We start from the raw sequence: 8,221 nt of genomic DNA, 5'->3' as shown, positions 1-8,221 counted from the left end.
TTATCACTGTTTATAGCAGTGAAAAAAGAGTGTCTGTGTCTAGGACCTCTGTATTGCTCTAAAAGATTTCAAGAGTGTCCTATGATTACATTTATTTAAACAAAATGTCTAGCTCAAATGGGCTCTTGTCAGTCACTGAAAACAAAAGAGTGCTATAATGGATGTAGTGCCTCTGTTAATAACCTCAATGAGCTTGTGCCATCAACAGTTCAATCTTGTTTCAAAGCAAAAGGGACATCTGGGCCAAAAACATGTCATTTGGTGTGGTTTTAAAAGAGTAATTCAAAGTCTTATATTAAAACAATCGCTGCAGCTTAATAATTCAAACCTGATGTAGTGAATATACGCCACACTATGTAATATTTTAGGCTGTTCATGTTCATAGACAGTCTAAGAATGATCAGAAATTTCCTACAATAATGTCCAATAAAATGTCCTTTGTATTTTGAGGATGGAGGAGAAACTTGTGAGCACACTCAATAAATTATTGTTTGCTTTTTCATCAGACTTTGACTGCAGTTACTCTCTCTCTCATCTGGACATTTAAAGCTATCATCTGTAAAACAAGAAATGGGCTTCCTACCTCGTATCTCTTCAGTCTAATTTAATGTGTCAGTCCACCCAATGGGTTCCTTTCAAAGGTCTTTTTTATATCTGATCAGTTTAATTGTCCACCTAAAAAGGAATGAAGTGGTTTGTAGGAAGGTCTTCAACAACAACACAAAAGACTTTTGAGCCCTCTTTATTTCTTCTATCATTAATGAGTTAGTAGCAACTGACCAGCTAAAGGGCAACATAAAATAGAGTACAATGACGCTAAAGGAATAGTTCACACTAAAATGAAAATTAGCTGGAAATGTATTTAGCCTAAGGCCATCCAAGATGTAGATGAGTTTGCGTCTTCATTGGAACAGATTTGGACAAATTTAAACATTTGATATGTCATCTATGTTGTATTCTGAATAAAATATTGAAATTTGAAACTTCCACATCATTGCATTCTGTTTTTATTCACAATTTGTACAGTGTCTCAACTTTTTTGGAATCGGGTTTGTATAAAAAAAATAAAATGTAAATGTCTTATTTTATTGCTTGCAGTGACTTTAAGGAACGGGTCAGTTTTAAAGAATAGTGATAGGTGTTTATGAAATAGCACAGCTATATTCACAACAGAATGCATTTTGATCTCTCTGTCCCCACACAAACTTTTTCCCATTTTGAAAGTCACAGTGTGTTTCCTCTATTCTATCATTTATTTTCCTTTCACTTTTCTGGATCTATCCAGGATAATTGCATAGCTTTATTGCAACAATAATAATTGGAAACGGTGTCTAAACATAAGACTTAAGAGTAATTAAGTCAAAAAAGAGGTGCATAGTTTATGATAATTTAACCTGAGTGCTGTAATCAACCGTAACAGAGTTGGAATCATTTGCAAAGAGCTGCACAGAAGCAGGAGAATGAGGTTTATGACACAAAGGAGTAGATTTGCATGTAAATGAGAGTTTAATAGTAAAAGTCAGGCACATTTACATAATTGCACACCATTATTTTGTACAATGTTTATTCAATTTAACCGTGATTATGTTATTATGCCTTTGCCTGCTGAATAAATTACAAGTTAGCTTTATTTTCACTTCTTTTGAAGTTTATGTTCACAAAGTTTATTTTGCTAAGAAATTAATTCCCAGAAATATACTGAGCTCTATTCCCACTGAAATGCTTTAAATATAAAATGAATTTAATACAAATGATTCTTTCATCAGTGCAATAATTTCTTCCGCATTCTAATTTTAGAACAGACATGAACAAATATGGCTTCTTAATGTGTCAGGTCAAGTACCAGCAAAATAAAACATTCATTGCCTCCTCTCAATAGTGAGAAGCTGAAACTGAAACAGAATGACTCAGATTCATGAATGAACGTTATGCAGCATTGCAAATGCTGCGGTCCTGGTTCAGTGTCAGAGACATCTGAATTTGGAATGTAGTTTTTCTGCAGCGTAGAGTTGCTTATGGTTGGCATCCTGGATTCACAGTCAGTGCAATTGAAGGGTAAAGATGAGTGGGTCATTGATGGGGGCACATTTCATTTTGTTAAATTGAAAAGATGCAGTTTTTCTGAAATAGGGGCAAAACTCTTGTTTTGAACTTGTGCACTTGAGGCATCTTAAAGGGGTCATATGATGCTGCTAAAAAGAACATTATGTTGTGTATTTGGTGTAATGAAATGTGTTTATGTGGTTTAAGGTTAAAAAAACACATTATTTTCCACATACTGTACATTATTGTTTCTCCTCTATGCCCCGCCTTTCTGAAACGCGTCGATTTTTACAAAGCTCATCGGTCTGAAAAGCGAGGTGTGCTGTGATTGGCCAGCTATCCAGTGCATTGTGATTGGCCGAATACCTCAAGCGTGTGACGGAAATGTTACGTCCCTTACCATATTGTGATGCCTGCGGCAACCACATGTGACGACCCCGGGCTGGACTCCGCTTAGAATAAAAGTACAGCGAGAATAAAAGTTACGCCTTCTTTCTTTGCGTGAACATTTGGGCGGCGTTATGCAAATCTTCCCACATAGTGACGTAGACATGTGGGGGCGTGTTAGAACGAGCCGTTTAGGTAGGCGTGGCTGACTCTTAACTTTTATAAAGAATATCTCTTTGGATTTGAGACTTTAGTCTTTGCAACTTTACAGATCTTCTGTATGCACCAAGAGCTTGTAACACTTCAAAGAGAAAGGAAAAATTGAAATCGCATCATATGACCCCTTTAAATTACAGAAGCAATTTCAGCTGTTAGCTTCTTACTATATACCCTTATGAAAAAGACATACACTGTGCGATACTTAAAAAAAAAGAGTACTATTATGGAAATAATTTAACAGAATACACTAAGTGTGAATTAAATTTATATTAATTAGCTGGAGTTTTAGAGTGATTTTTTGACCCACTTAAGCAGAACTTAAGTACATCTTTATTTGTAATTTCATAATTTTTCTACTGTCTTTGAGATATAAAGTGTACTGCCAAATTTACAGAGATTTATGTATTTATTAACTTAAAAATATACTTGGCAGAATGTCATTTCTATAGATGTATGTCATATATATGTCTATGTATGCCATATATTTAAATATTATTCATTTAATTACACATTTGAAATGATGAAGTTGCAATTTAGTACATTTAAAATATATTAATATAACTATACAACTTATAAAAAATATAAATTTAAATGTAATATATAATTAAATAGACGTGCTTTATATCAAAATACGTGTACTTCAAACAGCTGCTGGTAGCCTTTGACTCCCAAAGCATGGGGGAAAAAATACTGTTTGGTTACCAACATTCTTCAAAATTCATTTTTGGGTGAACTATCCCTTTAAGTACATTTATGCCTTTTATTTTATTAATATTATGATATATGCAAGTACATTTTATTAAGAATGATTTGAAGCAAAGGCAAAAGGAATTCAAAAAAGTCATGTTTGCGGGTAGCAACACTTAATATACACTTCATACAAATGTAACCTTTAAATTTTATGTTGATTTAAAATCAATAGACATGTTGGGTGTACCATATCTGCTCATATTTGGTAGAAATGAGCTACCATGATACTGTGTAGGCTTTTAGCAAAAGTACTAACCTAACCAGAGAAGGAAAATGGTTTTTATTCTCACATGTTGTGAAAAGAAATTGTAATATGATACTGGTCAGTTATATTTTACATTACAATACTTTGTGTGAGTGACCATGTGTGTGTGACTCCATGTTTTTTTTAGGAGAGGCAATAAGTATAGCTTCTCTGGTTTGTATAGGCTAAATCCTCAAGGCTGCAGCTTTGGAAGTCTTTACCCATCTGTGGAGAATGTGATGTCCTTTTAATCCTGCTGTCAGGCACACAGGGTCCAGGCCAAGCTGGGAAAAGACTCCCAAAACTCTAGTCTCCATTACACAAGCAAATCAGGACGTATCCTCAAATATATCATCTCACTGGATGGTTTTTTGGATGAGCAAGGCTAGCCAGCAATAACCACTATCTGAGGAAGGTAAACGATGTTGATATAATCATTTAATTTCATTTCATTTAAAACTTCTGTTAGTGATAGCCTACCTGGAGATTAATCTGCAGTTTGTGGTATATACTTACAAACCCATAATTCCAAACCATCAAGGACTTGCTTAATTTTAGATCACCTTTACATAAAAAAAAAAACAAATTACTTGGGTGACAAGGGATCCATTAAGCTGCAAGTAATTTTAGAAACAAAGCAGTTGCAAAAAAAATGTATAGAAATTTTTTAGAAAAAAAAATGAATATTGAAGAAGTCCAGAAGGTGGCGCTATTGCCCTAACTGTTTGCTCACATTTCAACAACATATTTCAAACCAGCAATAAAAACAGCCAATGAAGGCAAATAAGATTCAAAATTGTGAAAAACATATGCATAATGTTTAATAATAATAATAATAATAAATTCTATATTCATATTAATATTTAAAAGACGTACGTTTAGCCTATTAGATTGAAGCAGGTTTACTTGATTATCCATGCATCAAAATGATGTAAAAATGCAAATATCAGACTTTGAGGAACGTTTATTTGTAGGTCTATCATATTGCATTGCATTGTTTTGCACCCAACAATTAAAGTTACAGAACTTTGATAATAAAATTAAGCTTTTAAATATCAGCTTCTGGGAGCTACAGAGTGATATCTGATATATGTGCATTTTATATAGTCTGATAGGCCTACTGTTAAAAAGATCTCAATTATTTTTACATTACAAATCTAAATTTTGCCCATGTAAACGTCAAATGTGCATCAAATTGAATTTTGTTCAGATTAGACCTCTGAATAAAATGTAAGGCTTTTTTAACTTCTGTAAGAGCTCCACATTCTCACTATATCGTATGAGAAATGTAACAATATCAAATATGACAAAACCTAAATCACCTATGCAAACTTTTTTTTATTTTATTTTATGTTTTTACATTTTACTTTTGTAAGATACATTTTGTGTACGGTTGCCACTTGGCGTCTGAATTAAAATGTGGTTCCTGAAGTAAATCCAGTCGAGAAGCACTGATCTAAAGTGCTAACATACTGGCTGTGAAATAAATACACACTGCTCTTGTGAGCGGTGTGAAACAGGCCTGACAACAAACACTTCCTCTGTGACAGTTCTGTTGTGCCACAGAGGATGATCAATACAGTCTGAAATTACATAAAATAACTACTAAAAATATTAGTGACAGCATCTGAACAGCAGTGCCAACACTAACGCCATTGTTTTTTTTAGCATCACCGAGACACTTAAATTTTTTTTAAATAGTTTGATTTTTTTTTGTATTTTGCATTTTCATTTTAATTTTAGTTCAATTTTTAGTCATGTTGTGTTTTTCACTTTTATTAGTTTATGTATATATATATATATATATATACATATGTGTGTGTGTGTGTGTGTAGCCTATATAATTTTTTTATTTCTATTTCATTTTGTTCCCCTTTAGATTTAGTTATTTTAGTGCATCAGTAATTTATTTCAAGTAACAAAAATATTCATTTATTTAGTTATTAAGGTTTTGGTTTTAGTTAACTATAATAACCCTGGCTCACATAAATATACTTCAGCTTGGGAGAGCACTTATTACTCACTGTGCCTTCTGAAAGAATCATTTCCATCTGCCGTAATATGATGCATCATCATTTATAATTTTGACATCAGCAGGATTTGTGTGTAAGATGGACTGCCCCTTTAAAAGGACAATTTGTCTTCTACAGCTTGTTAAACAGATTTGTCTCTTGTTTTTTTGTGTGTAAAATGACATGTATGACACATTCTACATTTAATGAATCAGTGAATCACAAAAGCAACCTTTGTGAACTCCAGCTGCAACTTCATGCTAATTATTGCAATTTGGGAAATAAATAAAAAAAATCCAAAGTTCCGGCAAAGAGACTGACTAAAAGGGAGATTTAATAAAAACATTTTGAAAAGCATTTATTGACAGCATAGCTCCTCAAAAATTCATAGTTGAAGCAGTGTAACCTTATTTTATGAACTTTTACTATAATAATGCTGGCGCAAACTATGACATACATTATACATACTCTAAAATTGCAGACTCTTTAACACTCATCTACCACTTTAGGGAGATGAGTGTTATTTTTCAAGTACAGTGCCACCCCAGATTACATACATTAACATTTTTATTTTGTTCATTTGGAAAGGTTCGTGGAGCTGTGGCAACAGTACTCCTGCCTGTATGATGTGTGGACTACCACGACAGAACAAAGAAAGAAAAATGCTGGCGAACTATAGCGGAAGCGCTTCAGCAATGTTTACACTCTTGTTTTCGGAAGTCAGTCGCTAGTTCCGCCTTCTCGATGACATCACGCGCGTCGTTAAAGACGGCACGCGACGAATGGTCGGGAAGCAACATGTAGTCTATGGAAGGCCGTTATTCGTGTTAACGCTTTAGTACCACACGTTTTGGCCCTAACGGCCTTCCATAGTCTGACATGTTTCTTGTCCACACATGACAAGATTTTAGGAGTCAAAATCGTGTAATCTGACACAGTGACTATCGTGACCGACAAAAATATCGTGTAGTCTGAACATAAGAGGGACAGAGACTAGAAGGAGGGTATTTAAACACTGGGACTAATGAGATAATGAATTAAAACACATGTGAACAGAATGGCATAATTAAGACAACTAGGTCAAAGGAAAACTAACACAGAAATCGAAACACGTTACAATTAGTTTGCTTATGTTTATTTTGTAAAATGGTCTTTTGTGGCATCATCCACACATGCAAAGTTGGTCGATAACATAATTGCCTAGTTAACAATTACTTGTTTACATAGGATATATAATGTATTTTATATTATTTAGGCACTTATAGTTTGACAGAATGTTCTAATTCAACATGCCATTGGAAGTCAATCTAACTTAACATTTTCTTATATTGATATTGTTTATTTCTTACTCCTTAACAGTTCATCAGGCTCTTAATGATTTAATCTATGCCTTCTCTTGGAATATCTGAAGGCCAGGGGCAAGTTCAAGCTCAAACCGGTGTGCACCGTTTTGCTACGGTTTCCGTTTTGAACGACATGTTTTCTGGAAACGGTGTGCAACGGGCTTTGAGATGAGTTTTCTCTTGTTTGGTGGGTGTGTCAATACTCACAATAAAAATAATAAGGTCATATAGATCATAACACAGTCTCGGAGGTAAGAAGTGGATTATCCTTCACCTGAAATGTTTGTCTTTTCATCCTGAAATGCGAGGCAAATGTTGGATCACAATAATTAGGAACCACAGTTTTCACAAATTCCTTCACTCGACTGGGATGTTCTCTTTTATTCTGGACGGCAAGGGCAGTGACTGTAACATTGAGCGTATTTTGCTGCATTAAACACATAATTAAACCGATTTCATCAGGCTCTGAACATTCTTCAAAAAGAACACAAAGAATGGCCTTCTCAGCTGCTATAGTCGCAACTCTTGCGTCATCAGAACAGGGTGTTCAACACATCACCGTTTCCGTTTAAAAAACGTTTTGCACCGTTTTTGTCGGGGCTGAACGCAGCCCAGGTTTTTCACTCATCATTAGAACCCATTTTACACATGGCTAATTGGCTATTGATTATGACTTGTATTTGCTCTTATGAAAATGTACCATATAGTTCTTAACTGTAGCATTTGTTATAATAGGGCTAGCCTATTAATTATTACCAGGCCAATAATGCCTTTTAAAAATGCATCTAGTGCTGGTGCAAGATTATGTTTTTAGTTTATGTGCCATTTTTAGATAATGTTTGACTTTCTCCATAGCATTTTAAAGTGGCAATTTCTCAATAGAATTCAAATAGATCACTTGATCAGCTGTACTTATCCTTAGTTATTCTTCAGAAAACAGGCATTCAGAGATTAAATGTCAAAATATAAATCCTTGCAAACAGCAAAACATATCAAGCAATTTTTCAAGAAGAGACAAAATAAGAAGTCTTGTAAACTAACTAACTAAATAAATACGTATATTGTGAATTAATGTGCAATGCATGTAAGAGGTTTTATGGCTGAATGTACGGAAGTTCTAAGCGGCCATGCATTTTTTTTTTCTTATTGTTTTCTCGTTATAACGACTTAATTTTCTCGTTATATCGACATAACGAGAGTTGTTTTCTCGTTATAACGACTTA

This window comes from Sinocyclocheilus grahami, unplaced genomic scaffold (genome assembly GCF_001515645.1).
Source record: "Sinocyclocheilus grahami isolate Dianchi unplaced genomic scaffold, SAMN03320097.WGS_v1.1 scaffold221.1, whole genome shotgun sequence".
In the NCBI taxonomy this organism is placed as follows: Eukaryota; Metazoa; Chordata; class Actinopteri; order Cypriniformes; family Cyprinidae; genus Sinocyclocheilus; species Sinocyclocheilus grahami.
Note: the sequence above shows the minus strand (reverse complement) of the source record.